Consider the following 27,493-nt stretch of genomic DNA (forward strand, 5'->3'; position numbering starts at 1 on the left):
GTCTTATATAAAGTTCAGACGGAACTTTGCACGTGTCATAGTGGAGCCCTCAGGATTCCAGAGCCAGCTTTCTGACATCATAATGGGGCCTCAGAGATAAAAGCCTGGGCCCAGGCAGTGTTGGTCAGTGCTGCTCAGCAGGCAGCACTGGACTGGACTGGATTACAGCTGATACAAGGTGTGAAGGAACAAGGGGTGGCTGTGGGCATGCACTTGCTGCCGCTGCCAGTGTTTATCTGCATGACAGCAGGGCATTTGGGCGTTGCCAGGAAGGCGTTTTTATGTAGATTCCTCCTCTTTCAGCACTGCATTGTGGTGCAAGCAAAAGAAGCAAATCCTGTCTGGCTTCCTCTCCGGCCTTTATTCACCTCCCGTGTAGCGGTGAGTGTGTGAGCCTGCAGGGCCCCATGGAATTGCCTAGAAGTAGGCTGAATCGCTGCAAGGGCTGAACAGCAGTATCGGGCAGGCTCGGGCAACGCGCGGCCCGTTCGGGTTATCGCTTCTCGGCCTTTTGGCTAAGATCAAGTGTAGTATCTGTTCTTATCAGTTTAATATCTGATACGTCCCCTATCTGGGGACCATATATTAAATGGATTTTTAGAACAGGGAGATGGAAATAGAGCTTGCTCTGTCCACTCCACGCATTGACCTGGTATTGCAGTATTTCCAGGACCGGTGCACCCTTTCCTTATGTGTTGACTAAAAGCAGATTCCAAAAGTGTTTTTTGTCTTTGCTATTGTTTCTGTCTTTCTGAAGGGATCTCCCCTTTTAATCCCATTATTTCAACACCTGTTGGACAATGCATGAGTGATAATGAGCTCATTGATTAAATGCAATTAATGAATAGATTGCCACCTCTTGTTGTGTGTCGTCTGTGTTTCTGTGTTTCCGGCATTTCACATTGGAACACCTCATTCACCTTCCTTGTCTTCTCTCCGCCCTCCCTTTTAGGTAAGTTAAAGAGCTGCACCTGAGCCAGCCACTGATTGATTGATTGATTGATTGATTGATTGATTGATGCAGCACAACAGTCAAATAGTGGAGTGGAGTAGGGGAACAGCAAACAGCCAATAAAGCAGCCCGCCCGCTCGCCTGCCCGCCACAATGGACCTACCTGTGTACACTAGATGGATGTGATGGAATGTACTGTCGTCCCTACATTTCAAGAAGAAGTAAGAATTGCAGTTGCAACAAAGCCTTGCTTGCCTACAAAGAGAGCAGCAATTTGGATTTGTTACTATGTTACCTAGAAGAATAACAAACTGTGCAAGGATGGAGGTTGTAGGAGCAAGGAGAAGTTGTCTGTAAAGTTGGTGGATGCCTATTTTCCATTTTGCAGTCCCTTGTCTCCCTCTTGTGGCCTCCTGGAGGCAACTAGCTGTGCAAAAAAAAGACAGCCTGGCGGCCGGCTGTTGCAGTGTTGCCCTCTCAGGCAACACTGAGTGACTGACTGAGCCTCACCGTCTTATATAAAGTTCAGACGGAACTTTGCACGTGTCATAGTGGAGCCCTCAGGATTCCAGAGCCAGCTTTCTGACATCATAATGGGGCCTCAGAGATAAAAGCCTGGGCCCAGGCAGTGTTGGTCAGTGCTGCTCAGCAGGCAGCACTGGACTGGACTGGATTACAGCTGATACAAGGTGTGAAGGAACAAGGGGTGGCTGTGGGCATGCACTTGCTGCCGCTGCCAGTGTTTATCTGCATGGCAGCAGGGCATTTGGGCGTTGCCAGGAAGGCGTTTTTATGTAGATTCCTCCTCTTTCAGCACTGCATTGTGGTGCAAGCAAAAGAAGCAAATCCTGTCTGGCTTCCTCTCCGGCCTTTATTCACCTCCCGTGTAGCTGTGAGTGTGTGAGCCTGCAGGGCCCCATGGAATTGCCTAGAAGTAGGCTGAATCGCTGCAAGGGCTGAACAGCAGTATCGGGCAGGCTCGGGCAACGCGCGGCCCGTTCGGGTTATCGCTTCTCGGCCTTTTGGCTAAGATCAAGTGTAGTATCTGTTCTTATTAGTTTAATATCTGATACGTCCCCTATCTGGGGACCATATATTAAATGGATTTTTAGAACAGGGAGATGGAAATAGAGCTTGCTCTGTCCACTCCACGCATTGACCTGGTATTGCAGTATTTCCAGGACCGGTGCACCCTTTCCTTATGTGTTGACTAAAAGCAGATTCCAAAAGTGTTTTTTGTCTTTGCTATTGTTTCTGTCTTTCTGAAGGGATCTGCCCTTTTAATCCCATTATTTCAACACCTGTTGGACAATGCATGAGTGATAATGAGCTCATTGATTAAATGCAATTAATGAATAGATTGCCACCTCTTGTTGTGTGTCGTCTGTGTTTCTGTGTTTCCGGCATTTCACATTGGAACACCTCATTCACCTTCCTTGTCTTCTCTCCGCCCTCCCTTTTAGGTAAGTTAAAGAGCTGCACCTGAGCCAGCCACTGATTGATTGATTGATTGATTGATTGATTGATTGATTGATTGATTGATTGATGCAGCACAACAGTCAAATAGTGGAGTGGAGTAGGGGAACAGCAAACAGCCAATAAAGCAGCCCGCCCGCTCGCCTGCCCGCCACAATGGACCTACCTGTGTACACTAGATGGATGTGATGGAATGTACTGTCGTCCCTACATTTCAAGAAGAAGTAAGAATTGCAGTTGCAACAAAGCCTTGCTTGCCTACAAAGAGAGCAGCAATTTGGATTTGTTATTATGTTACCTAGAAGAATAACAAACTGTGCAAGGATGGAGGTTGTAGGAGCAAGGAGAAGTTGTCTGTAAAGTTGGTGGATGCCTATTTTCCATTTTGCAGTCCCTTGTCTCCCTCTTGTGGCCTCCTGGAGGCAACTAGCTGTGCAAAAAAAAGACAGCCTGGCGGCCGGCTCTTGCAGTGTTGCCCTCTCAGGCAACACTGAGTGACTGACTGAGCCTCACCGTCTTATATAAAGTTCAGACGGAACTTTGCACGTGTCATAGTGGAGCCCTCAGGATTCCAGAGCCAGCTTTCTGACATCATAATGGGGCCTCAGAGATAAAAGCCTGGGCCCAGGCAGTGTTGGTCAGTGCTGCTCAGCAGGCAGCACTGGACTGGACTGGATTACAGCTGATACAAGGTGTGAAGGAACAAGGGGTGGCTGTGGGCATGCACTTGCTGCCGCTGCCAGTGTTTATCTGCATGGCAGCAGGGCATTTGGGCGTTGCCAGGAAGGCGTTTTTATGTAGATTCCTCCTCTTTCAGCACTGCATTGTGGTGCAAGCAAAAGAAGCAAATCCTGTCTGGCTTCCTCTCCGGCCTTTATTCACCTCCCGTGTAGCTGTGAGTGTGTGAGCCTGCAGGGCCCCATGGAATTGCCTAGAAGTAGGCTGAATCGCTGCAAGGGCTGAACAGCAGTATCGGGCAGGCTCGGGCAACGTGCGGCCCGTTCGGGTTATCGCTTCTCGGCCTTTTGGCTAAGATCAAGTGTAGTATCTGTTCTTATCAGTTTAATATCTGATACGTCCCCTATCTGGGGACCATATATTAAATGGATTTTTAGAACAGGGAGATGGAAATAGAGCTTGCTCTGTCCACTCCACGCATTGACCTGGTATTGCAGTATTTCCAGGACCGGTGCACCCTTTCCTTATGTGTTGACTAAAAGCAGATTCCAAAAGTGTTTTTTGTCTTTGCTATTGTTTCTGTCTTTCTGAAGGGATCTCCCCTTTTAATCTCATTATTTCAACACCTGTTGGACAATGCATGAGTGATAATGAGCTCATTGATTAAATGCAATTAATGAATAGATTGCCACCTCTTGTTGTGTGTCGTCTGTGTTTCTGTGTTTCCTGCATTTCACATTGGAACACCTCATTCACCTTCCTTGTCTTCTCTCCGCCCTCCCTTTTAGGTAAGTTAAAGAGCTGCACCTGAGCCAGCCACTGATTGATTGATTGATTGATTGATTGATTGATTGATTGATTGATGCAGCACAACAGTCAAATAGTGGAGTGGAGTAGGGGAACAGCAAACAGCCAATAAAGCAGCCCGCCCGCTCGCCTGCCCGCCACAATGGACCTACCTGTGTACACTAGATGGATGTGATGGAATGTACTGTCGTCCCTACATTTCAAGAAGAAGTAAGAATTGCAGTTGCAACAAAGCCTTGCTTGCCTACAAAGAGAGCAGCAATTTGGATTTGTTACTATGTTACCTAGAAGAATAACAAACTGTGCAAGGATGGAGGTTGTAGGAGCAAGGAGAAGTTGTCTGTAAAGTTGGTGGATGCCTATTTTCCATTTTGCAGTCCCTTGTCTCCCTCTTGTGGCCTCCTGGAGGCAACTAGCTGTGCAAAAAAAAGACAGCCTGGCGGCCGGCTGTTGCAGTGTTGCCCTCTCAGGCAACACTGAGTGACTGACTGAGCCTCACCGTCTTATATAAAGTTCAGACGGAACTTTGCACGTGTCATAGTGGAGCCCTCAGGATTCCAGAGCCAGCTTTCTGACATCATAATGGGGCCTCAGAGATAAAAGCCTGGGCCCAGGCAGTGTTGGTCAGTGCTGCTCAGCAGGCAGCACTGGACTGGACTGGATTACAGCTGATACAAGGTGTGAAGGAACAAGGGGTGGCTGTGGGCATGCACTTGCTGCCGCTGCCAGTGTTTATCTGCATGGCAGCAGGGCATTTGGGCGTTGCCAGGAAGGCGTTTTTATGTAGATTCCTCCTCTTTCAGCACTGCATTGTGGTGCAAGCAAAAGAAGCAAATCCTGTCTGGCTTCCTCTCCGGCCTTTATTCACCTCCCGTGTAGCTGTGAGTGTGTGAGCCTGCAGGGCCCCATGGAATTGCCTAGAAGTAGGCTGAATCGCTGCAAGGGCTGAACAGCAGTATCGGGCAGGCTCGGGCAACGCGCGGCCCGTTCGGGTTATCGCTTCTCGGCCTTTTGGCTAAGATCAAGTGTAGTATCTGTTCTTATCAGTTTAATATCTGATACGTCCCCTATCTGGGGACCATATATTAAATGGATTTTTAGAACAGGGAGATGGAAATAGAGCTTGCTCTGTCCACTCCACGCATTGACCTGGTATTGCAGTATTTCCAGGACCGGTGCACCCTTTCCTTATGTGTTGACTAAAAGCAGATTCCAAAAGTGTTTTTTGTCTTTGCTATTGTTTCTGCCTTTCTGAAGGGATCTCCCCTTTTAATCCCATTATTTCAACACCTGTTGGACAATGCATGAGTGATAATGAGCTCATTGATTAAATGCAATTAATGAATAGATTGCCACCTCTTGTTGTGTGTCGTCTGTGTTTCTGTGTTTCCGGCATTTCACATTGGAACACCTCATTCACCTTCCTTGTCTTCTCTCCGCCCTCCCTTTTAGGTAAGTTAAAGAGCTGCACCTGAGCCAGCCACTGATTGATTGATTGATTGATTGATTGATTGATTGATTGATTGATTGATTGATTGATTGATGCAGCACAACAGTCAAATAGTGGAGTGGAGTAGGGGAACAGCAAACAGCCAATAAAGCAGCCCGCCCGCTCGCCTGCCCGCCACAATGGACCTACCTGTGTACACTAGATGGATGTGATGGAATGTACTGTCGTCCCTACATTTCAAGAAGAAGTAAGAATTGCAGTTGCAACAAAGCCTTGCTTGCCTACAAAGAGAGCAGCAATTTGGATTTGTTACTATGTTACCTAGAAGAATAACAAACTGTGCAAGGATGGAGGTTGTAGGAGCAAGGAGAAGTTGTCTGTAAAGTTGGTGGATGCCTATTTTCCATTTTGCAGTCCCTTGTCTCCCTCTTGTGGCCTCCTGGAGGCAACTAGCTGTGCAAAAAAAAGACAGCCTGGCGGCCGGCTGTTGCAGTGTTGCCCTCTCAGGCAACACTGAGTGACTGACTGAGCCTCACCGTCTTATATAAAGTTCAGACGGAACTTTGCACGTGTCATAGTGGAGCCCTCAGGATTCCAGAGCCAGCTTTCTGACATCATAATGGGGCCTCAGAGATAAAAGCCTGGGCCCAGGCAGTGTTGGTCAGTGCTGCTCAGCAGGCAGCACTGGACTGGACTGGATTACAGCTGATACAAGGTGTGAAGGAACAAGGGGTGGCTGTGGGCATGCACTTGCTGCCGCTGCCAGTGTTTATCTGCATGGCAGCAGGGCATTTGGGCGTTGCCAGGAAGGCGTTTTTATGTAGATTCCTCCTCTTTCAGCACTGCATTGTGGTGCAAGCAAAAGAAGCAAATCCTGTCTGGCTTCCTCTCCGGCCTTTATTCACCTCCCGTGTAGCTGTGAGTGTGTGAGCCTGCAGGGCCCCATGGAATTGCCTAGAAGTAGGCTGAATCGCTGCAAGGGCTGAACAGCAGTATCGGGCAGGCTCGGGCAACGCGCGGCCCGTTCGGGTTATCGCTTCTCGGCCTTTTGGCTAAGATCAAGTGTAGTATCTGTTCTTATCAGTTTAATATCTGATACGTCCCCTATCTGGGGACCATATATTAAATGGATTTTTAGAACAGGGAGATGGAAATAGAGCTTGCTCTGTCCACTCCACGCATTGACCTGGTATTGCAGTATTTCCAGGACCGGTGCACCCTTTCCTTATGTGTTGACTAAAAGCAGATTCCAAAAGTGTTTTTTGTCTTTGCTATTGTTTCTGTCTTTCTGAAGGGATCTGCCCTTTTAATCCCATTATTTCAACACCTGTTGGACAATGCATGAGTGATAATGAGCTCATTGATTAAATGCAATTAATGAATAGATTGCCACCTCTTGTTGTGTGTCGTCTGTGTTTCTGTGTTTCCGGCATTTCACATTGGAACACCTCATTCACCTTCCTTGTCTTCTCTCCGCCCTCCCTTTTAGGTAAGTTAAAGAGCTGCACCTGAGCCAGCCACTGATTGATTGATTGATTGATTGATTGATTGATTGATTGATTGATTGATTGATTGATGCAGCACAACAGTCAAATAGTGGAGTGGAGTAGGGGAACAGCAAACAGCCAATAAAGCAGCCCGCCCGCTCGCCTGCCCGCCACAATGGACCTACCTGTGTACACTAGATGGATGTGATGGAATGTACTGTCGTCCCTACATTTCAAGAAGAAGTAAGAATTGCAGTTGCAACAAAGCCTTGCTTGCCTACAAAGAGAGCAGCAATTTGGATTTGTTACTATGTTACCTAGAAGAATAACAAACTGTGCAAGGATGGAGGTTGTAGGAGCAAGGAGAAGTTGTCTGTAAAGTTGGTGGATGCCTATTTTCCATTTTGCAGTCCCTTGTCTCCCTCTTGTGGCCTCCTGGAGGCAACTAGCTGTGCAAAAAAAAGACAGCCTGGCGGCCGGCTGTTGCAGTGTTGCCCTCTCAGGCAACACTGAGTGACTGACTGAGCCTCACCGTCTTATATAAAGTTCAGACGGAACTTTGCACGTGTCATAGTGGAGCCCTCAGGATTCCAGAGCCAGCTTTCTGACATCATAATGGGGCCTCAGAGATAAAAGCCTGGGCCCAGGCAGTGTTGGTCAGTGCTGCTCAGCAGGCAGCACTGGACTGGACTGGATTACAGCTGATACAAGGTGTGAAGGAACAAGGGGTGGCTGTGGGCATGCACTTGCTGCCGCTGCCAGTGTTTATCTGCATGGCAGCAGGGCATTTGGGCGTTGCCAGGAAGGCGTTTTTATGTAGATTCCTCCTCTTTCAGCACTGCATTGTGGTGCAAGCAAAAGAAGCAAATCCTGTCTGGCTTCCTCTCCGGCCTTTATTCACCTCCCGTGTAGCTGTGAGTGTGTGAGCCTGCAGGGCCCCATGGAATTGCCTAGAAGTAGGCTGAATCGCTGCAAGGGCTGAACAGCAGTATCGGGCAGGCTCGGGCAACGCGCGGCCCGTTCGGGTTATCGCTTCTCGGCCTTTTGGCTAAGATCAAGTGTAGTATCTGTTCTTATCAGTTTAATATCTGATACGTCCCCTATCTGGGGACCATATATTAAATGGATTTTTAGAACAGGGAGATGGAAATAGAGCTTGCTCTGTCCACTCCACGCATTGACCTGGTATTGCAGTATTTCCAGGACCGGTGCACCCTTTCCTTATGTGTTGACTAAAAGCAGATTCCAAAAGTGTTTTTTGTCTTTGCTATTGTTTCTGTCTTTCTGAAGGGATCTGCCCTTTTAATCCCATTATTTCAACACCTGTTGGACAATGCATGAGTGATAATGAGCTCATTGATTAAATGCAATTAATGAATAGATTGCCACCTCTTGTTGTGTGTCGTCTGTGTTTCTGTGTTTCCGGCATTTCACATTGGAACACCTCATTCACCTTCCTTGTCTTCTCTCCGCCCTCCCTTTTAGGTAAGTTAAAGAGCTGCACCTGAGCCAGCCACTGATTGATTGATTGATTGATTGATTGATTGATTGATTGATTGATTGATTGATTGATTGATTGATGCAGCACAACAGTCAAATAGTGGAGTGGAGTAGGGGAACAGCAAACAGCCAATAAAGCAGCCCGCCCGCTCGCCTGCCCGCCACAATGGACCTACCTGTGTACACTAGATGGATGTGATGGAATGTACTGTCGTCCCTACATTTCAAGAAGAAGTAAGAATTGCAGTTGCAACAAAGCCTTGCTTGCCTACAAAGAGAGCAGCAATTTGGATTTGTTACTATGTTACCTAGAAGAATAACAAACTGTGCAAGGATGGAGGTTGTAGGAGCAAGGAGAAGTTGTCTGTAAAGTTGGTGGATGCCTATTTTCCATTTTGCAGTCCCTTGTCTCCCTCTTGTGGCCTCCTGGAGGCAACTAGCTGTGCAAAAAAAGACAGCCTGGCGGCCGGCTGTTGCAGTGTTGCCCTCTCAGGCAACACTGAGTGACTGACTGAGCCTCACCGTCTTATATAAAGTTCAGACGGAACTTTGCACGTGTCATAGTGGAGCCCTCAGGATTCCAGAGCCAGCTTTCTGACATCATAATGGGGCCTCAGAGATAAAAGCCTGGGCCCAGGCAGTGTTGGTCAGTGCTGCTCAGCAGGCAGCACTGGACTGGACTGGATTACAGCTGATACAAGGTGTGAAGGAACAAGGGGTGGCTGTGGGCATGCACTTGCTGCCGCTGCCAGTGTTTATCTGCATGGCAGCAGGGCATTTGGGCGTTGCCAGGAAGGCGTTTTTATGTAGATTCCTCCTCTTTCAGCACTGCATTGTGGTGCAAGCAAAAGAAGCAAATCCTGTCTGGCTTCCTCTCCGGCCTTTATTCACCTCCCGTGTAGCTGTGAGTGTGTGAGCCTGCAGGGCCCCATGGAATTGCCTAGAAGTAGGCTGAATCGCTGCAAGGGCTGAACAGCAGTATCGGGCAGGCTCGGGCAACGTGCGGCCCGTTCGGGTTATCGCTTCTCGGCCTTTTGGCTAAGATCAAGTGTAGTATCTGTTCTTATCAGTTTAATATCTGATACGTCCCCTATCTGGGGACCATATATTAAATGGATTTTTTAGAACAGGGAGATGGAAATAGAGCTTGCTCTGTCCACTCCACGCATTGACCTGGTATTGCAGTATTTCCAGGACCGGTGCACCCTTTCCTTATGTGTTGACTAAAAGCAGATTCCAAAAGTGTTTTTTGTCTTTGCTATTGTTTCTGTCTTTCTGAAGGGATCTCCCCTTTTAATCCCATTATTTCAACACCTGTTGGACAATGCATGAGTGATAATGAGCTCATTGATTAAATGCAATTAATGAATAGATTGCCACCTCTTGTTGTGTGTCGTCTGTGTTTCTGTGTTTCCGGCATTTCACATTGGAACACCTCATTCACCTTCCTTGTCTTCTCTCCGCCCTCCCTTTTAGGTAAGTTAAAGAGCTGCACCTGAGCCAGCCACTGATTGATTGATTGATTGATTGATTGATTGATTGATTGATTGATTGATGCAGCACAACAGTCAAATAGTGGAGTGGAGTAGGGGAACAGCAAACAGCCAATAAAGCAGCCCACCCGCTCGCCTGCCCGCCACAATGGACCTACCTGTGTACACTAGATGGATGTGATGGAATGTACTGTCGTCCCTACATTTCAAGAAGAAGTAAGAATTGCAGTTGCAACAAAGCCTTGCTTGCCTACAAAGAGAGCAGCAATTTGGATTTGTTACTATGTTACCTAGAAGAATAACAAACTGTGCAAGGATGGAGGTTGTAGGAGCAAGGAGAAGTTGTCTGTAAAGTTGGTGGATGCCTATTTTCCATTTTGCAGTCCCTTGTCTCCCTCTTGTGGCCTCCTGGAGGCAACTGGCTGTGCAAAAAAAAGACAGCCTGGCGGCCGGCTGTTGCAGTGTTGCCCTCTCAGGCAACACTGAGTGACTGACTGAGCCTCACCGTCTTATATAAAGTTCAGACGGAACTTTGCACGTGTCATAGTGGAGCCCTCAGGATTCCAGAGCCAGCTTTCTGACATCATAATGGGGCCTCAGAGATAAAAGCCTGGGCCCAGGCAGTGTTGGTCAGTGCTGCTCAGCAGGCAGCACTGGACTGGACTGGATTACAGCTGATACAAGGTGTGAAGGAACAAGGGGTGGCTGTGGGCATGCACTTGCTGCCGCTGCCAGTGTTTATCTGCATGGCAGCAGGGCATTTGGGCGTTGCCAGGAAGGCGTTTTTATGTAGATTTCTCCTCTTTCAGCACTGCATTGTGGTGCAAGCAAAAGAAGCAAATCCTGTCTGGCTTCCTCTCCGGCCTTTATTCACCTCCCGTGTAGCTGTGAGTGTGTGAGCCTGCAGGGCCCCATGGAATTGCCTAGAAGTAGGCTGAATCGCTGCAAGGGCTGAACAGCAGTATCGGGCAGGCTCGGGCAACGCGCGGCCCGTTCGGGTTATCGCTTCTCGGCCTTTTGGCTAAGATCAAGTGTAGTATCTGTTCTTATCAGTTTAATATCTGATACGTCCCCTATCTGGGGACCATATATTAAATGGATTTTTAGAACAGGGAGATGGAAATAGAGCTTGCTCTGTCCACTCCACGCATTGACCTGGTATTGCAGTATTTCCAGGACCGGTGCACCCTTTCCTTATGTGTTGACTAAAAGCAGATTCCAAAAGTGTTTTTTGTCTTTGCTATTGTTTCTGTCTTTCTGAAGGGATCTCCCCTTTTAATCCCATTATTTCAACACCTGTTGGACAATGCATGAGTGATAATGAGCTCATTGATTAAATGCAATTAATGAATAGATTGCCACCTCTTGTTGTGTGTCGTCTGTGTTTCTGTGTTTCCGGCATTTCACATTGGAACACCTCATTCACCTTCCTTGTCTTCTCTCCGCCCTCCCTTTTAGGTAAGTTAAAGAGCTGCACCTGAGCCAGCCACTTGATTGATTGATTGATTGATTGATTGATTGATTGATTGATGCAGCACAACAGTCAAATAGTGGAGTGGAGTAGGGGAACAGCAAACAGCCAATAAAGCAGCCCGCCCGCTCGCCTGCCCGCCACAATGGACCTACCTGTGTACACTAGATGGATGTGATGGAATGTACTGTCGTCCCTACATTTCAAGAAGAAGTAAGAATTGCAGTTGCAACAAAGCCTTGCTTGCCTACAAAGAGAGCAGCAATTTGGATTTGTTACTATGTTACCTAGAAGAATAACAAACTGTGCAAGGATGGAGGTTGTAGGAGCAAGGAGAAGTTGTCTGTAAAGTTGGTGGATGCCTATTTTCCATTTTGCAGTCCCTTGTCTCCCTCTTGTGGCCTCCTGGAGGCAACTAGCTGTGCAAAAAAAAGACAGCCTGGCGGCCGGCTGTTGCAGTGTTGCCCTCTCAGGCAACACTGAGTGACTGACTGAGCCTCACCGTCTTATATAAAGTTCAGACGGAACTTTGCACGTGTCATAGTGGAGCCCTCAGGATTCCAGAGCCAGCTTTCTGACATCATAATGGGGCCTCAGAGATAAAAGCCTGGGCCCAGGCAGTGTTGGTCAGTGCTGCTCAGCAGGCAGCACTGGACTGGACTGGATTACAGCTGATACAAGGTGTGAAGGAACAAGGGGTGGCTGTGGGCATGCACTTGCTGCCGCTGCCAGTGTTTATCTGCATGGCAGCAGGGCATTTGGGCGTTGCCAGGAAGGCGTTTTTATGTAGATTCCTCCTCTTTCAGCACTGCATTGTGGTGCAAGCAAAAGAAGCAAATCCTGTCTGGCTTCCTCTCCGGCCTTTATTCACCTCCCGTGTAGCTGTGAGTGTGTGAGCCTGCAGGGCCCCATGGAATTGCCTAGAAGTAGGCTGAATCGCTGCAAGGGCTGAACAGCAGTATCGGGCAGGCTCGGGCAACGCGCGGCCCGTTCGGGTTATCGCTTCTCGGCCTTTTGGCTAAGATCAAGTGTAGTATCTGTTCTTATCAGTTTAATATCTGATACGTCCCCTATCTGGGGACCATATATTAAATGGATTTTTAGAACAGGGAGATGGAAATAGAGCTTGCTCTGTCCACTCCACGCATTGACCTGGTATTGCAGTATTTCCAGGACCGGTGCACCCTTTCCTTATGTGTTGACTAAAAGCAGATTCCAAAAGTGTTTTTTGTCTTTGCTATTGTTTCTGTCTTTCTGAAGGGATCTCCCCTTTTAATCCCATTATTTCAACACCTGTTGGACAATGCATGAGTGATAATGAGCTCATTGATTAAATGCAATTAATGAATAGATTGCCACCTCTTGTTGTGTGTCGTCTGTGTTTCTGTGTTTCCGGCATTTCACATTGGAACACCTCATTCACCTTCCTTGTCTTCTCTCCGCCCTCCCTTTTAGGTAAGTTAAAGAGCTGCACCTGAGCCAGCCACTGATTGATTGATTGATTGATTGATTGATTGATTGATTGATTGATTGATTGATGCAGCACAACAGTCAAATAGTGGAGTGGAGTAGGGGAACAGCAAACAGCCAATAAAGCAGCCCACCCGCTCGCCTGCCCGCCACAATGGACCTACCTGTGTACACTAGATGGATGTGATGGAATGTACTGTCGTCCCTACATTTCAAGAAGAAGTAAGAATTGCAGTTGCAACAAAGCCTTGCTTGCCTACAAAGAGAGCAGCAATTTGGATTTGTTACTATGTTACCTAGAAGAATAACAAACTGTGCAAGGATGGAGGTTGTAGGAGCAAGGAGAAGTTGTCTGTAAAGTTGGTGGATGCCTATTTTCCATTTTGCAGTCCCTTGTCTCCCTCTTGTGGCCTCCTGGAGGCAACTGGCTGTGCAAAAAAAAGACAGCCTGGCGGCCGGCTGTTGCAGTGTTGCCCTCTCAGGCAACACTGAGTGACTGACTGAGCCTCACCGTCTTATATAAAGTTCAGACGGAACTTTGCACGTGTCATAGTGGAGCCCTCAGGATTCCAGAGCCAGCTTTCTGACATCATAATGGGGCCTCAGAGATAAAAGCCTGGGCCCAGGCAGTGTTGGTCAGTGCTGCTCAGCAGGCAGCACTGGACTGGACTGGATTACAGCTGATACAAGGTGTGAAGGAACAAGGGGTGGCTGTGGGCATGCACTTGCTGCCGCTGCCAGTGTTTATCTGCATGGCAGCAGGGCATTTGGGCGTTGCCAGGAAGGCGTTTTTATGTAGATTCCTCCTCTTTCAGCACTGCATTGTGGTGCAAGCAAAAGAAGCAAATCCTGTCTGGCTTCCTCTCCGGCCTTTATTCACCTCCCGTGTAGCTGTGAGTGTGTGAGCCTGCAGGGCCCCATGGAATTGCCTAGAAGTAGGCTGAATCGCTGCAAGGGCTGAACAGCAGTATCGGGCAGGCTCGGGCAACGCGCGGCCCGTTCGGGTTATCGCTTCTCGGCCTTTTGGCTAAGATCAAGTGTAGTATCTGTTCTTATCAGTTTAATATCTGATACGTCCCCTATCTGGGGACCATATATTAAATGGATTTTTAGAACAGGGAGATGGAAATAGAGCTTGCTCTGTCCACTCCACGCATTGACCTGGTATTGCAGTATTTCCAGGACCGGTGCACCCTTTCCTTATGTGTTGACTAAAAGCAGATTCCAAAAGTGTTTTTTGTCTTTGCTATTGTTTCTGTCTTTCTGAAGGGATCTCCCCTTTTAATCCCATTATTTCAACACCTGTTGGACAATGCATGAGTGATAATGAGCTCATTGATTAAATGCAATTAATGAATAGATTGCCACCTCTTGTTGTGTGTCGTCTGTGTTTCTGTGTTTCCGGCATTTCACATTGGAACACCTCATTCACCTTCCTTGTCTTCTCTCCGCCCTCCCTTTTAGGTAAGTTAAAGAGCTGCACCTGAGCCAGCCACTGATTGATTGATTGATTGATTGATTGATTGATTGATTGATTGATTGATTGATTGATTGATGCAGCACAACAGTCAAATAGTGGAGTGGAGTAGGGGAACAGCAAACAGCCAATAAAGCAGCCCGCCCGCTCGCCTGCCCGCCACAATGGACCTACCTGTGTACACTAGATGGATGTGATGGAATGTACTGTCGTCCCTACATTTCAAGAAGAAGTAAGAATTGCAGTTGCAACAAAGCCTTGCTTGCCTACAAAGAGAGCAGCAATTTGGATTTGTTACTATGTTACCTAGAAGAATAACAAACTGTGCAAGGATGGAGGTTGTAGGAGCAAGGAGAAGTTGTCTGTAAAGTTGGTGGATGCCTATTTTCCATTTTGCAGTCCCTTGTCTCCCTCTTGTGGCCTCCTGGAGGCAACTAGCTGTGCAAAAAAAAGACAGCCTGGCGGCCGGCTGTTGCAGTGTTGCCCTCTCAGGCAACACTGAGTGACTGACTGAGCCTCACCGTCTTATATAAAGTTCAGACGGAACTTTGCACGTGTCATAGTGGAGCCCTCAGGATTCCAGAGCCAGCTTTCTGACATCATAATGGGGCCTCAGAGATAAAAGCCTGGGCCCAGGCAGTGTTGGTCAGTGCTGCTCAGCAGGCAGCACTGGACTGGACTGGATTACAGCTGATACAAGGTGTGAAGGAACAAGGGGTGGCTGTGGGCATGCACTTGCTGCCGCTGCCAGTGTTTATCTGCATGGCAGCAGGGCATTTGGGCGTTGCCAGGAAGGCGTTTTTATGTAGATTCCTCCTCTTTCAGCACTGCATTGTGGTGCAAGCAAAAGAAGCAAATCCTGTCTGGCTTCCTCTCCGGCCTTTATTCACCTCCCGTGTAGCTGTGAGTGTGTGAGCCTGCAGGGCCCCATGGAATTGCCTAGAAGTAGGCTGAATCGCTGCAAGGGCTGAACAGCAGTATCGGGCAGGCTCGGGCAACGCGCGGCCCGTTCGGGTTATCGCTTCTCGGCCTTTTGGCTAAGATCAAGTGTAGTATCTGTTCTTATCAGTTTAATATCTGATACGTCCCCTATCTGGGGACCATATATTAAATGGATTTTTAGAACAGGGAGATGGAAATAGAGCTTGCTCTGTCCACTCCACGCATTGACCTGGTATTGCAGTATTTCCAGGACCGGTGCACCCTTTCCTTATGTGTTGACTAAAAGCAGATTCCAAAAGTGTTTTTTGTCTTTGCTATTGTTTCTGTCTTTCTGAAGGGATCTCCCCTTTTAATCCCATTATTTCAACACCTGTTGGACAATGCATGAGTGATAATGAGCTCATTGATTAAATGCAATTAATGAATAGATTGCCACCTCTTGTTGTGTGTCGTCTGTGTTTCTGTGTTTCCGGCATTTCACATTGGAACACCTCATTCACCTTCCTTGTCTTCTCTCCGCCCTCCCTTTTAGGTAAGTTAAAGAGCTGCACCTGAGCCAGCCACTGATTGATTGATTGATTGATTGATTGATTGATTGATTGATTGATTGATTGATGCAGCACAACAGTCAAATAGTGGAGTGGAGTAGGGGAACAGCAAACAGCCAATAAAGCAGCCCGCCCGCTCGCCTGCCCGCCACAATGGACCTACCTGTGTACACTAGATGGATGTGATGGAATGTACTGTCGTCCCTACATTTCAAGAAGAAGTAAGAATTGCAGTTGCAACAAAGCCTTGCTTGCCTACAAAGAGAGCAGCAATTTGGATTTGTTACTATGTTACCTAGAAGAATAACAAACTGTGCAAGGATGGAGGTTGTAGGAGCAAGGAGAAGTTGTCTGTAAAGTTGGTGGATGCCTATTTTCCATTTTGCAGTCCCTTGTCTCCCTCTTGTGGCCTCCTGGAGGCAACTAGCTGTGCAAAAAAAAGACAGCCTGGCGGCCGGCTGTTGCAGTGTTGCCCTCTCAGGCAACACTGAGTGACTGACTGAGCCTCACCGTCTTATATAAAGTTCAGACGGAACTTTGCACGTGTCATAGTGGAGCCCTCAGGATTCCAGAGCCAGCTTTCTGACATCATAATGGGGCCTCAGAGATAAAAGCCTGGGCCCAGGCAGTGTTGGTCAGTGCTGCTCAGCAGGCAGCACTGGACTGGACTGGATTACAGCTGATACAAGGTGTGAAGGAACAAGGGGTGGCTGTGGGCATGCACTTGCTGCCGCTGCCAGTGTTTATCTGCATGGCAGCAGGGCATTTGGGCGTTGCCAGGAAGGCGTTTTTATGTAGATTCCTCCTCTTTCAGCACTGCATTGTGGTGCAAGCAAAAGAAGCAAATCCTGTCTGGCTTCCTCTCCGGCCTTTATTCACCTCCCGTGTAGCTGTGAGTGTGTGAGCCTGCAGGGCCCCATGGAATTGCCTAGAAGTAGGCTGAATCGCTGCAAGGGCTGAACAGCAGTATCGGGCAGGCTCGGGCAACGCGCGGCCCGTTCGGGTTATCGCTTCTCGGCCTTTTGGCTAAGATCAAGTGTAGTATCTGTTCTTATCAGTTTAATATCTGATACGTCCCCTATCTGGGGACCATATATTAAATGGATTTTTAGAACAGGGAGATGGAAATAGAGCTTGCTCTGTCCACTCCACGCATTGACCTGGTATTGCAGTATTTCCAGGACCGGTGCACCCTTTCCTTATGTGTTGACTAAAAGCAGATTCCAAAAGTGTTTTTTGTCTTTGCTATTGTTTCTGTCTTTCTGAAGGGATCTCCCCTTTTAATCCCATTATTTCAACACCTGTTGGACAATGCATGAGTGATAATGAGCTCATTGATTAAATGCAATTAATGAATAGATTGCCACCTCTTGTTGTGTGTCGTCTGTGTTTCTGTGTTTCCGGCATTTCACATTGGAACACCTCATTCACCTTCCTTGTCTTCTCTCCGCCCTCCCTTTTAGGTAAGTTAAAGAGCTGCACCTGAGCCAGCCACTGATTGATTGATTGATTGATTGATTGATTGATTGATTGATTGATTGATTGATTGATTGATGCAGCACAACAGTCAAATAGTGGAGTGGAGTAGGGGAACAGCAAACAGCCAATAAAGCAGCCCGCCCGCTCGCCTGCCCGCCACAATGGACCTACCTGTGTACACTAGATGGATGTGATGGAATGTACTGTCGTCCCTACATTTCAAGAAGAAGTAAGAATTGCAGTTGCAACAAAGCCTTGCTTGCCTACAAAGAGAGCAGCAATTTGGATTTGTTACTATGTTACCTAGAAGAATAACAAACTGTGCAAGGATGGAGGTTGTAGGAGCAAGGAGAAGTTGTCTGTAAAGTTGGTGGATGCCTATTTTCCATTTTGCAGTCCCTTGTCTCCCTCTTGTGGCCTCCTGGAGGCAACTAGCTGTGCAAAAAAAAGACAGCCTGGCGGCCGGCTGTTGCAGTGTTGCCCTCTCAGGCAACACTGAGTGACTGACTGAGCCTCACCGTCTTATATAAAGTTCAGACGGAACTTTGCACGTGTCATAGTGGAGCCCTCAGGATTCCAGAGCCAGCTTTCTGACATCATAATGGGGCCTCAGAGATAAAAGCCTGGGCCCAGGCAGTGTTGGTCAGTGCTGCTCAGCAGGCAGCACTGGACTGGACTGGATTACAGCTGATACAAGGTGTGAAGGAACAAGGGGTGGCTGTGGGCATGCACTTGCTGCCGCTGCCAGTGTTTATCTGCATGGCAGCAGGGCATTTGGGCGTTGCCAGGAAGGCGTTTTTATGTAGATTCCTCCTCTTTCAGCACTGCATTGTGGTGCAAGCAAAAGAAGCAAATCCTGTCTGGCTTCCTCTCCGGCCTTTATTCACCTCCCGTGTAGCTGTGAGTGTGTGAGCCTGCAGGGCCCCATGGAATTGCCTAGAAGTAGGCTGAATCGCTGCAAGGGCTGAACAGCAGTATCGGGCAGGCTCGGGCAACGCGCGGCCCGTTCGGGTTATCGCTTCTCGGCCTTTTGGCTAAGATCAAGTGTAGTATCTGTTCTTATCAGTTTAATATCTGATACGTCCCCTATCTGGGGACCATATATTAAATGGATTTTTAGAACAGGGAGATGGAAATAGAGCTTGCTCTGTCCACTCCACGCATTGACCTGGTATTGCAGTATTTCCAGGACCGGTGCACCCTTTCCTTATGTGTTGACTAAAAGCAGATTCCAAAAGTGTTTTTTGTCTTTGCTATTGTTTCTGTCTTTCTGAAGGGATCTCCCCTTTTAATCCCATTATTTCAACACCTGTTGGACAATGCATGAGTGATAATGAGCTCATTGATTAAATGCAATTAATGAATAGATTGCCACCTCTTGTTGTGTGTCGTCTGTGTTTCTGTGTTTCCGGCATTTCACATTGGAACACCTCATTCACCTTCCTTGTCTTCTCTCCGCCCTCCCTTTTAGGTAAGTTAAAGAGCTGCACCTGAGCCAGCCACTGATTGATTGATTGATTGATTGATTGATTGATTGATTGATTGATTGATTGATTGATGCAGCACAACAGTCAAATAGTGGAGTGGAGTAGGGGAACAGCAAACAGCCAATAAAGCAGCCCGCCCGCTCGCCTGCCCGCCACAATGGACCTACCTGTGTACACTAGATGGATGTGATGGAATGTACTGTCGTCCCTACATTTCAAGAAGAAGTAAGAATTGCAGTTGCAACAAAGCCTTGCTTGCCTACAAAGAGAGCAGCAATTTGGATTTGTTACTATGTTACCTAGAAGAATAACAAACTGTGCAAGGATGGAGGTTGTAGGAGCAAGGAGAAGTTGTCTGTAAAGTTGGTGGATGCCTATTTTCCATTTTGCAGTCCCTTGTCTCCCTCTTGTGGCCTCCTGGAGGCAACTAGCTGTGCAAAAAAAAGACAGCCTGGCGGCCGGCTGTTGCAGTGTTGCCCTCTCAGGCAACACTGAGTGACTGACTGAGCCTCACCGTCTTATATAAAGTTCAGACGGAACTTTGCACGTGTCATAGTGGAGCCCTCAGGATTCCAGAGCCAGCTTTCTGACATCATAATGGGGCCTCAGAGATAAAAGCCTGGGCCCAGGCAGTGTTGGTCAGTGCTGCTCAGCAGGCAGCACTGGACTGGACTGGATTACAGCTGATACAAGGTGTGAAGGAACAAGGGGTGGCTGTGGGCATGCACTTGCTGCCGCTGCCAGTGTTTATCTGCATGGCAGCAGGGCATTTGGGCGTTGCCAGGAAGGCGTTTTTATGTAGATTCCTCCTCTTTCAGCACTGCATTGTGGTGCAAGCAAAAGAAGCAAATCCTGTCTGGCTTCCTCTCCGGCCTTTATTCACCTCCCGTGTAGCTGTGAGTGTGTGAGCCTGCAGGGCCCCATGGAATTGCCTAGAAGTAGGCTGAATCGCTGCAAGGGCTGAACAGCAGTATCGGGCAGGCTCGGGCAACGCGCGGCCCGTTCGGGTTATCGCTTCTCGGCCTTTTGGCTAAGATCAAGTGTAGTATCTGTTCTTATCAGTTTAATATCTGATACGTCCCCTATCTGGGGACCATATATTAAATGGATTTTTAGAACAGGGAGATGGAAATAGAGCTTGCTCTGTCCACTCCACGCATTGACCTGGTATTGCAGTATTTCCAGGACCGGTGCACCCTTTCCTTATGTGTTGACTAAAAGCAGATTCCAAAAGTGTTTTTTGTCTTTGCTATTGTTTCTGTCTTTCTGAAGGGATCTCCCCTTTTAATCCCATTATTTCAACACCTGTTGGACAATGCATGAGTGATAATGAGCTCATTGATTAAATGCAATTAATGAATAGATTGCCACCTCTTGTTGTGTGTCGTCTGTGTTTCTGTGTTTCCGGCATTTCACATTGGAACACCTCATTCACCTTCCTTGTCTTCTCTCCGCCCTCCCTTTTAGGTAAGTTAAAGAGCTGCACCTGAGCCAGCCACTGATTGATTGATTGATTGATTGATTGATTGATTGATTGATTGATTGATTGATTGATGCAGCACAACAGTCAAATAGTGGAGTGGAGTAGGGGAACAGCAAACAGCCAATAAAGCAGCCCGCCCGCTCGCCTGCCCGCCACAATGGACCTACCTGTGTACACTAGATGGATGTGATGGAATGTACTGTCGTCCCTACATTTCAAGAAGAAGTAAGAATTGCAGTTGCAACAAAGCCTTGCTTGCCTACAAAGAGAGCAGCAATTTGGATTTGTTACTATGTTACCTAGAAGAATAACAAACTGTGCAAGGATGGAGGTTGTAGGAGCAAGGAGAAGTTGTCTGTAAAGTTGGTGGATGCCTATTTTCCATTTTGCAGTCCCTTGTCTCCCTCTTGTGGCCTCCTGGAGGCAACTAGCTGTGCAAAAAAAAGACAGCCTGGCGGCCGGCTGTTGCAGTGTTGCCCTCTCAGGCAACACTGAGTGACTGACTGAGCCTCACCGTCTTATATAAAGTTCAGACGGAACTTTGCACGTGTCATAGTGGAGCCCTCAGGATTCCAGAGCCAGCTTTCTGACATCATAATGGGGCCTCAGAGATAAAAGCCTGGGCCCAGGCAGTGTTGGTCAGTGCTGCTCAGCAGGCAGCACTGGACTGGACTGGATTACAGCTGATACAAGGTGTGAAGGAACAAGGGGTGGCTGTGGGCATGCACTTGCTGCCGCTGCCAGTGTTTATCTGCATGGCAGCAGGGCATTTGGGCGTTGCCAGGAAGGCGTTTTTATGTAGATTCCTCCTCTTTCAGCACTGCATTGTGGTGCAAGCAAAAGAAGCAAATCCTGTCTGGCTTCCTCTCCGGCCTTTATTCACCTCCCGTGTAGCTGTGAGTGTGTGAGCCTGCAGGGCCCCATGGAATTGCCTAGAAGTAGGCTGAATCGCTGCAAGGGCTGAACAGCAGTATCGGGCAGGCTCGGGCAACGCGCGGCCCGTTCGGGTTATCGCTTCTCGGCCTTTTGGCTAAGATCAAGTGTAGTATCTGTTCTTATCAGTTTAATATCTGATACGTCCCCTATCTGGGGACCATATATTAAATGGATTTTTAGAACAGGGAGATGGAAATAGAGCTTGCTCTGTCCACTCCACGCATTGACCTGGTATTGCAGTATTTCCAGGACCGGTGCACCCTTTCCTTATGTGTTGACTAAAAGCAGATTCCAAAAGTGTTTTTTGTCTTTGCTATTGTTTCTGTCTTTCTGAAGGGATCTCCCCTTTTAATCCCATTATTTCAACACCTGTTGGACAATGCATGAGTGATAATGAGCTCATTGATTAAATGCAATTAATGAATAGATTGCCACCTCTTGTTGTGTGTCGTCTGTGTTTCTGTGTTTCCGGCATTTCACATTGGAACACCTCATTCACCTTCCTTGTCTTCTCTCCGCCCTCCCTTTTAGGTAAGTTAAAGAGCTGCACCTGAGCCAGCCACTGATTGATTGATTGATTGATTGATTGATTGATTGATTGATTGATTGATTGATTGCAGCACAACAGTCAAATAGTGGAGTGGAGTAGGGGAACAGCAAACAGCCAATAAAGCAGCCCGCCCGCTCGCCTGCCCGCCACAATGGACCTACCTGTGTACACTAGATGGATGTGATGGAATGTACTGTCGTCCCTACATTTCAAGAAGAAGTAAGAATTGCAGTTGCAACAAAGCCTTGCTTGCCTACAAAGAGAGCAGCAATTTGGATTTGTTACTATGTTACCTAGAAGAATAACAAACTGTGCAAGGATGGAGGTTGTAGGAGCAAGGAGAAGTTGTCTGTAAAGTTGGTGGATGCCTATTTTCCATTTTGCAGTCCCTTGTCTCCCTCTTGTGGCCTCCTGGAGGCAACTAGCTGTGCAAAAAAAAGACAGCCTGGCGGCCGGCTGTTGCAGTGTTGCCCTCTCAGGCAACACTGAGTGACTGACTGAGCCTCACCGTCTTATATAAAGTTCAGACGGAACTTTGCACGTGTCATAGTGGAGCCCTCAGGATTCCAGAGCCAGCTTTCTGACATCATAATGGGGCCTCAGAGATAAAAGCCTGGGCCCAGGCAGTGTTGGTCAGTGCTGCTCAGCAGGCAGCACTGGACTGGACTGGATTACAGCTGATACAAGGTGTGAAGGAACAAGGGGTGGCTGTGGGCATGCACTTGCTGCCGCTGCCAGTGTTTATCTGCATGGCAGCAGGGCATTTGGGCGTTGCCAGGAAGGCGTTTTTATGTAGATTCCTCCTCTTTCAGCACTGCATTGTGGTGCAAGCAAAAGAAGCAAATCCTGTCTGGCTTCCTCTCCGGCCTTTATTCACCTCCCGTGTAGCTGTGAGTGTGTGAGCCTGCAGGGCCCCATGGAATTGCCTAGAAGTAGGCTGAATCGCTGCAAGGGCTGAACAGCAGTATCGGGCAGGCTCGGGCAACGCGCGGCCCGTTCGGGTTATCGCTTCTCGGCCTTTTGGCTAAGATCAAGTGTAGTATCTGTTCTTATCAGTTTAATATCTGATACGTCCCCTATCTGGGGACCATATATTAAATGGATTTTTAGAACAGGGAGATGGAAATAGAGCTTGCTCTGTCCACTCCACGCATTGACCTGGTATTGCAGTATTTCCAGGACCGGTGCACCCTTTCCTTATGTGTTGACTAAAAGCAGATTCCAAAAGTGTTTTTTGTCTTTGCTATTGTTTCTGTCTTTCTGAAGGGATCTCCCCTTTTAATCCCATTATTTCAACACCTGTTGGACAATGCATGAGTGATAATGAGCTCATTGATTAAATGCAATTAATGAATAGATTGCCACCTCTTGTTGTGTGTCGTCTGTGTTTCTGTGTTTCCGGCATTTCACATTGGAACACCTCATTCACCTTCCTTGTCTTCTCTCCGCCCTCCCTTTTAGGTAAGTTAAAGAGCTGCACCTGAGCCAGCCACTGATTGATTGATTGATTGATTGATTGATTGATTGATTGATTGATTGATTGATGCAGCACAACAGTCAAATAGTGGAGTGGAGTAGGGGAACAGCAAACAGCCAATAAAGCAGCCCGCCCGCTCGCCTGCCCGCCACAATGGACCTACCTGTGTACACTAGATGGATGTGATGGAATGTACTGTCGTCCCTACATTTCAAGAAGAAGTAAGAATTGCAGTTGCAACAAAGCCTTGCTTGCCTACAAAGAGAGCAGCAATTTGGATTTGTTACTATGTTACCTAGAAGAATAACAAACTGTGCAAGGATGGAGGTTGTAGGAGCAAGGAGAAGTTGTCTGTAAAGTTGGTGGATGCCTATTTTCCATTTTGCAGTCCCTTGTCTCCCTCTTGTGGCCTCCTGGAGGCAACTAGCTGTGCAAAAAAAAGACAGCCTGGCGGCCGGCTGTTGCAGTGTTGCCCTCTCAGGCAACACTGAGTGACTGACTGAGCCTCACCGTCTTATATAAAGTTCAGACGGAACTTTGCACGTGTCATAGTGGAGCCCTCAGGATTCCAGAGCCAGCTTTCTGACATCATAATGGGGCCTCAGAGATAAAAGCCTGGGCCCAGGCAGTGTTGGTCAGTGCTGCTCAGCAGGCAGCACTGGACTGGACTGGATTACAGCTGATACAAGGTGTGAAGGAACAAGGGGTGGCTGTGGGCATGCACTTGCTGCCGCTGCCAGTGTTTATCTGCATGGCAGCAGGGCATTTGGGCGTTGCCAGGAAGGCGTTTTTATGTAGATTCCTCCTCTTTCAGCACTGCATTGTGGTGCAAGCAAAAGAAGCAAATCCTGTCTGGCTTCCTCTCCGGCCTTTATTCACCTCCCGTGTAGCTGTGAGTGTGTGAGCCTGCAGGGCCCCATGGAATTGCCTAGAAGTAGGCTGAATCGCTGCAAGGGCTGAACAGCAGTATCGGGCAGGCTCGGGCAACGCGCGGCCCGTTCGGGTTATCGCTTCTCGGCCTTTTGGCTAAGATCAAGTGTAGTATCTGTTCTTATCAGTTTAATATCTGATACGTCCCCTATCTGGGGACCATATATTAAATGGATTTTTAGAACAGGGAGATGGAAATAGAGCTTGCTCTGTCCACTCCACGCATTGACCTGGTATTGCAGTATTTCCAGGACCGGTGCACCCTTTCCTTATGTGTTGACTAAAAGCAGATTCCAAAAGTGTTTTTTGTCTTTGCTATTGTTTCTGTCTTTCTGAAGGGATCTCCCCTTTTAATCCCATTATTTCAACACCTGTTGGACAATGCATGAGTGATAATGAGCTCATTGATTAAATGCAATTAATGAATAGATTGCCACCTCTTGTTGTGTGTCGTCTGTGTTTCTGTGTTTCCGGCATTTCACATTGGAACACCTCATTCACCTTCCTTGTCTTCTCTCCGCCCTCCCTTTTAGGTAAGTTAAAGAGCTGCACCTGAGCCAGCCACTTGATTGATTGATTGATTGATTGATTGATTGATTGATTGATTGATTGATGCAGCACAACAGTCAAATAGTGGAGTGGAGTAGGGGAACAGCAAACAGCCAATAAAGCAGCCCGCCCGCTCGCCTGCCCGCCACAATGGACCTACCTGTGTACACTAGATGGATGTGATGGAATGTACTGTCGTCCCTACATTTCAAGAAGAAGTAAGAATTGCAGTTGCAACAAAGCCTTGCTTGCCTACAAAGAGAGCAGCAATTTGGATTTGTTACTATGTTACCTAGAAGAATAACAAACTGTGCAAGGATGGAGGTTGTAGGAGCAAGGAGAAGTTGTCTGTAAAGTTGGTGGATGCCTATTTTCCATTTTGCAGTCCCTTGTCTCCCTCTTGTGGCCTCCTGGAGGCAACTAGCTGTGCAAAAAAAAGACAGCCTGGCGGCCGGCTGTTGCAGTGTTGCCCTCTCAGGCAACACTGAGTGACTGACTGAGCCTCACCGTCTTATATAAAGTTCAGACGGAACTTTGCACGTGTCATAGTGGAGCCCTCAGGATTCCAGAGCCAGCTTTCTGACATCATAATGGGGCCTCAGAGATAAAAGCCTGGGCCCAGGCAGTGTTGGTCAGTGCTGCTCAGCAGGCAGCACTGGACTGGACTGGATTACAGCTGATACAAGGTGTGAAGGAACAAGGGGTGGCTGTGGGCATGCACTTGCTGCCGCTGCCAGTGTTTATCTGCATGGCAGCAGGGCATTTGGGCGTTGCCAGGAAGGCGTTTTTATGTAGATTCCTCCTCTTTCAGCACTGCATTGTGGTGCAAGCAAAAGAAGCAAATCCTGTCTGGCTTCCTCTCCGGCCTTTATTCACCTCCCGTGTAGCTGTGAGTGTGTGAGCCTGCAGGGCCCCATGGAATTGCCTAGAAGTAGGCTGAATCGCTGCAAGGGCTGAACAGCAGTATCGGGCAGGCTCGGGCAACGCGCGGCCCGTTCGGGTTATCGCTTCTCGGCCTTTTGGCTAAGATCAAGTGTAGTATCTGTTCTTATCAGTTTAATATCTGATACGTCCCCTATCTGGGGACCATATATTAAATGGATTTTTAGAACAGGGAGATGGAAATAGAGCTTGCTCTGTCCACTCCACGCATTGACCTGGTATTGCAGTATTTCCAGGACCGGTGCACCCTTTCCTTATGTGTTGACTAAAAGCAGATTCCAAAAGTGTTTTTTGTCTTTGCTATTGTTTCTGTCTTTCTGAAGGGATCTCCCCTTTTAATCCCATTATTTCAACACCTGTTGGACAATGCATGAGTGATAATGAGCTCATTGATTAAATGCAATTAATGAATAGATTGCCACCTCTTGTTGTGTGTCGTCTGTGTTTCTGTGTTTCCGGCATTTCACATTGGAACACCTCATTCACCTTCCTTGTCTTCTCTCCGCCCTCCCTTTTAGGTAAGTTAAAGAGCTGCACCTGAGCCAGCCACTGATTGATTGATTGATTGATTGATTGATTGATTGATTGATTGATGCAGCACAACAGTCAAATAGTGGAGTGGAGTAGGGGAACAGCAAACAGCCAATAAAGCAGCCCGCCCGCTCGCCTGCCCGCCACAATGGACCTACCTGTGTACACTAGATGGATGTGATGGAATGTACTGTCGTCCCTACATTTCAAGAAGAAGTAAGAATTGCAGTTGCAACAAAGCCTTGCTTGCCTACAAAGAGAGCAGCAATTTGGATTTGTTACTATGTTACCTAGAAGAATAACAAACTGTGCAAGGATGGAGGTTGTAGGAGCAAGGAGAAGTTGTCTGTAAAGTTGGTGGATGCCTATTTTCCATTTTGCAGTCCCTTGTCTCCCTCTTGTGGCCTCCTGGAGGCAACTAGCTGTGCAAAAAAAAGACAGCCTGGCGGCCGGCTGTTGCAGTGTTGCCCTCTCAGGCAACACTGAGTGACTGACTGAGCCTCACCGTCTTATATAAAGTTCAGACGGAACTTTGCACGTGTCATAGTGGAGCCCTCAGGATTCCAGAGCCAGCTTTCTGACATCATAATGGGGCCTCAGAGATAAAAGCCTGGGCCCAGGCAGTGTTGGTCAGTGCTGCTCAGCAGGCAGCACTGGACTGGACTGGATTACAGCTGATACAAGGTGTGAAGGAACAAGGGGTGGCTGTGGGCATGCACTTGCTGCCGCTGCCAGTGTTTATCTGCATGGCAGCAGGGCATTTGGGCGTTGCCAGGAAGGCGTTTTTATGTAGATTCCTCCTCTTTCAGCACTGCATTGTGGTGCAAGCAAAAGAAGCAAATCCTGTCTGGCTTCCTCTCCGGCCTTTATTCACCTCCCGTGTAGCTGTGAGTGTGTGAGCCTGCAGGGCCCCATGGAATTGCCTAGAAGTAGGCTGAATCGCTGCAAGGGCTGAACAGCAGTATCGGGCAGGCTCGGGCAACGCGCGGCCCGTTCGGGTTATCGCTTCTCGGCCTTTTGGCTAAGATCAAGTGTAGTATCTGTTCTTATCAGTTTAATATCTGATACGTCCCCTATCTGGGGACCATATATTAAATGGATTTTTAGAACAGGGAGATGGAAATAGAGCTTGCTCTGTCCACTCCACGCATTGACCTGGTATTGCAGTATTTCCAGGACCGGTGCACCCTTTCCTTATGTGTTGACTAAAAGCAGATTCCAAAAGTGTTTTTTGTCTTTGCTATTGTTTCTGTCTTTCTGAAGGGATCTCCCCTTTTAATCCCATTATTTCAACACCTGTTGGACAATGCATGAGTGATAATGAGCTCATTGATTAAATGCAATTAATGAATAGATTGCCACCTCTTGTTGTGTGTCG

General features: G+C 47.8%; 19 non-coding genes across 19 annotated transcripts; all 19 read left to right on the forward strand.

The window, feature by feature from the left end:
* The first annotated feature begins 495 nt into the window (after positions 1-495).
* LOC142714135 (U2 spliceosomal RNA) lies at positions 496-686 on the forward strand. The gene has a single exon (XR_012870339.1). It is a non-coding gene; the product is annotated as a U2 spliceosomal RNA (small nuclear RNA).
* A 1,272-nt stretch (positions 687-1,958) lies between these two features.
* LOC142714126 (U2 spliceosomal RNA) lies at positions 1,959-2,149 on the forward strand. The gene has a single exon (XR_012870331.1). It is a non-coding gene; the product is annotated as a U2 spliceosomal RNA (small nuclear RNA).
* A 1,288-nt stretch (positions 2,150-3,437) lies between these two features.
* Positions 3,438-3,628, forward strand: LOC142714136 (U2 spliceosomal RNA). The gene has a single exon (XR_012870340.1). It is a non-coding gene; the product is annotated as a U2 spliceosomal RNA (small nuclear RNA).
* A 1,280-nt stretch (positions 3,629-4,908) lies between these two features.
* On the forward strand, positions 4,909-5,099 carry LOC142714138 (U2 spliceosomal RNA). The gene has a single exon (XR_012870342.1). It is a non-coding gene; the product is annotated as a U2 spliceosomal RNA (small nuclear RNA).
* Positions 5,100-6,395: 1,296 nt separating this feature from the next.
* LOC142714139 (U2 spliceosomal RNA) lies at positions 6,396-6,586 on the forward strand. Its single transcript, XR_012870343.1, has one exon. It is a non-coding gene; the product is annotated as a U2 spliceosomal RNA (small nuclear RNA).
* A 1,292-nt stretch (positions 6,587-7,878) lies between these two features.
* Positions 7,879-8,069, forward strand: LOC142714140 (U2 spliceosomal RNA). The gene has a single exon (XR_012870344.1). It is a non-coding gene; the product is annotated as a U2 spliceosomal RNA (small nuclear RNA).
* Positions 8,070-9,368: 1,299 nt separating this feature from the next.
* On the forward strand, positions 9,369-9,560 carry LOC142714128 (U2 spliceosomal RNA). Its single transcript, XR_012870333.1, has one exon. It is a non-coding gene; the product is annotated as a U2 spliceosomal RNA (small nuclear RNA).
* Positions 9,561-10,844: 1,284 nt separating this feature from the next.
* Positions 10,845-11,035, forward strand: LOC142714141 (U2 spliceosomal RNA). The gene has a single exon (XR_012870345.1). It is a non-coding gene; the product is annotated as a U2 spliceosomal RNA (small nuclear RNA).
* Positions 11,036-12,312: 1,277 nt separating this feature from the next.
* LOC142714142 (U2 spliceosomal RNA) lies at positions 12,313-12,503 on the forward strand. The gene has a single exon (XR_012870346.1). It is a non-coding gene; the product is annotated as a U2 spliceosomal RNA (small nuclear RNA).
* A 1,288-nt stretch (positions 12,504-13,791) lies between these two features.
* Positions 13,792-13,982, forward strand: LOC142714143 (U2 spliceosomal RNA). Its single transcript, XR_012870347.1, has one exon. It is a non-coding gene; the product is annotated as a U2 spliceosomal RNA (small nuclear RNA).
* A 1,296-nt stretch (positions 13,983-15,278) lies between these two features.
* Positions 15,279-15,469, forward strand: LOC142714144 (U2 spliceosomal RNA). Its single transcript, XR_012870348.1, has one exon. It is a non-coding gene; the product is annotated as a U2 spliceosomal RNA (small nuclear RNA).
* Positions 15,470-16,757: 1,288 nt separating this feature from the next.
* Positions 16,758-16,948, forward strand: LOC142714146 (U2 spliceosomal RNA). The gene has a single exon (XR_012870349.1). It is a non-coding gene; the product is annotated as a U2 spliceosomal RNA (small nuclear RNA).
* A 1,296-nt stretch (positions 16,949-18,244) lies between these two features.
* LOC142714147 (U2 spliceosomal RNA) lies at positions 18,245-18,435 on the forward strand. The gene has a single exon (XR_012870350.1). It is a non-coding gene; the product is annotated as a U2 spliceosomal RNA (small nuclear RNA).
* Positions 18,436-19,727: 1,292 nt separating this feature from the next.
* On the forward strand, positions 19,728-19,918 carry LOC142714148 (U2 spliceosomal RNA). The gene has a single exon (XR_012870351.1). It is a non-coding gene; the product is annotated as a U2 spliceosomal RNA (small nuclear RNA).
* A 1,292-nt stretch (positions 19,919-21,210) lies between these two features.
* Positions 21,211-21,401, forward strand: LOC142714150 (U2 spliceosomal RNA). Its single transcript, XR_012870353.1, has one exon. It is a non-coding gene; the product is annotated as a U2 spliceosomal RNA (small nuclear RNA).
* Positions 21,402-22,690: 1,289 nt separating this feature from the next.
* On the forward strand, positions 22,691-22,881 carry LOC142714151 (U2 spliceosomal RNA). Its single transcript, XR_012870354.1, has one exon. It is a non-coding gene; the product is annotated as a U2 spliceosomal RNA (small nuclear RNA).
* A 1,288-nt stretch (positions 22,882-24,169) lies between these two features.
* LOC142714152 (U2 spliceosomal RNA) lies at positions 24,170-24,360 on the forward strand. The gene has a single exon (XR_012870355.1). It is a non-coding gene; the product is annotated as a U2 spliceosomal RNA (small nuclear RNA).
* Positions 24,361-25,645: 1,285 nt separating this feature from the next.
* On the forward strand, positions 25,646-25,836 carry LOC142714153 (U2 spliceosomal RNA). The gene has a single exon (XR_012870356.1). It is a non-coding gene; the product is annotated as a U2 spliceosomal RNA (small nuclear RNA).
* A 1,280-nt stretch (positions 25,837-27,116) lies between these two features.
* LOC142714154 (U2 spliceosomal RNA) lies at positions 27,117-27,307 on the forward strand. The gene has a single exon (XR_012870357.1). It is a non-coding gene; the product is annotated as a U2 spliceosomal RNA (small nuclear RNA).
* The last annotated feature ends 186 nt before the right edge of the window (positions 27,308-27,493 follow it).

Source organism: Rhinoderma darwinii, unplaced genomic scaffold (genome assembly GCF_050947455.1).
Source record: "Rhinoderma darwinii isolate aRhiDar2 unplaced genomic scaffold, aRhiDar2.hap1 Scaffold_4402, whole genome shotgun sequence".
NCBI lineage: Eukaryota > Metazoa > Chordata > Amphibia > Anura > Rhinodermatidae > Rhinoderma > Rhinoderma darwinii.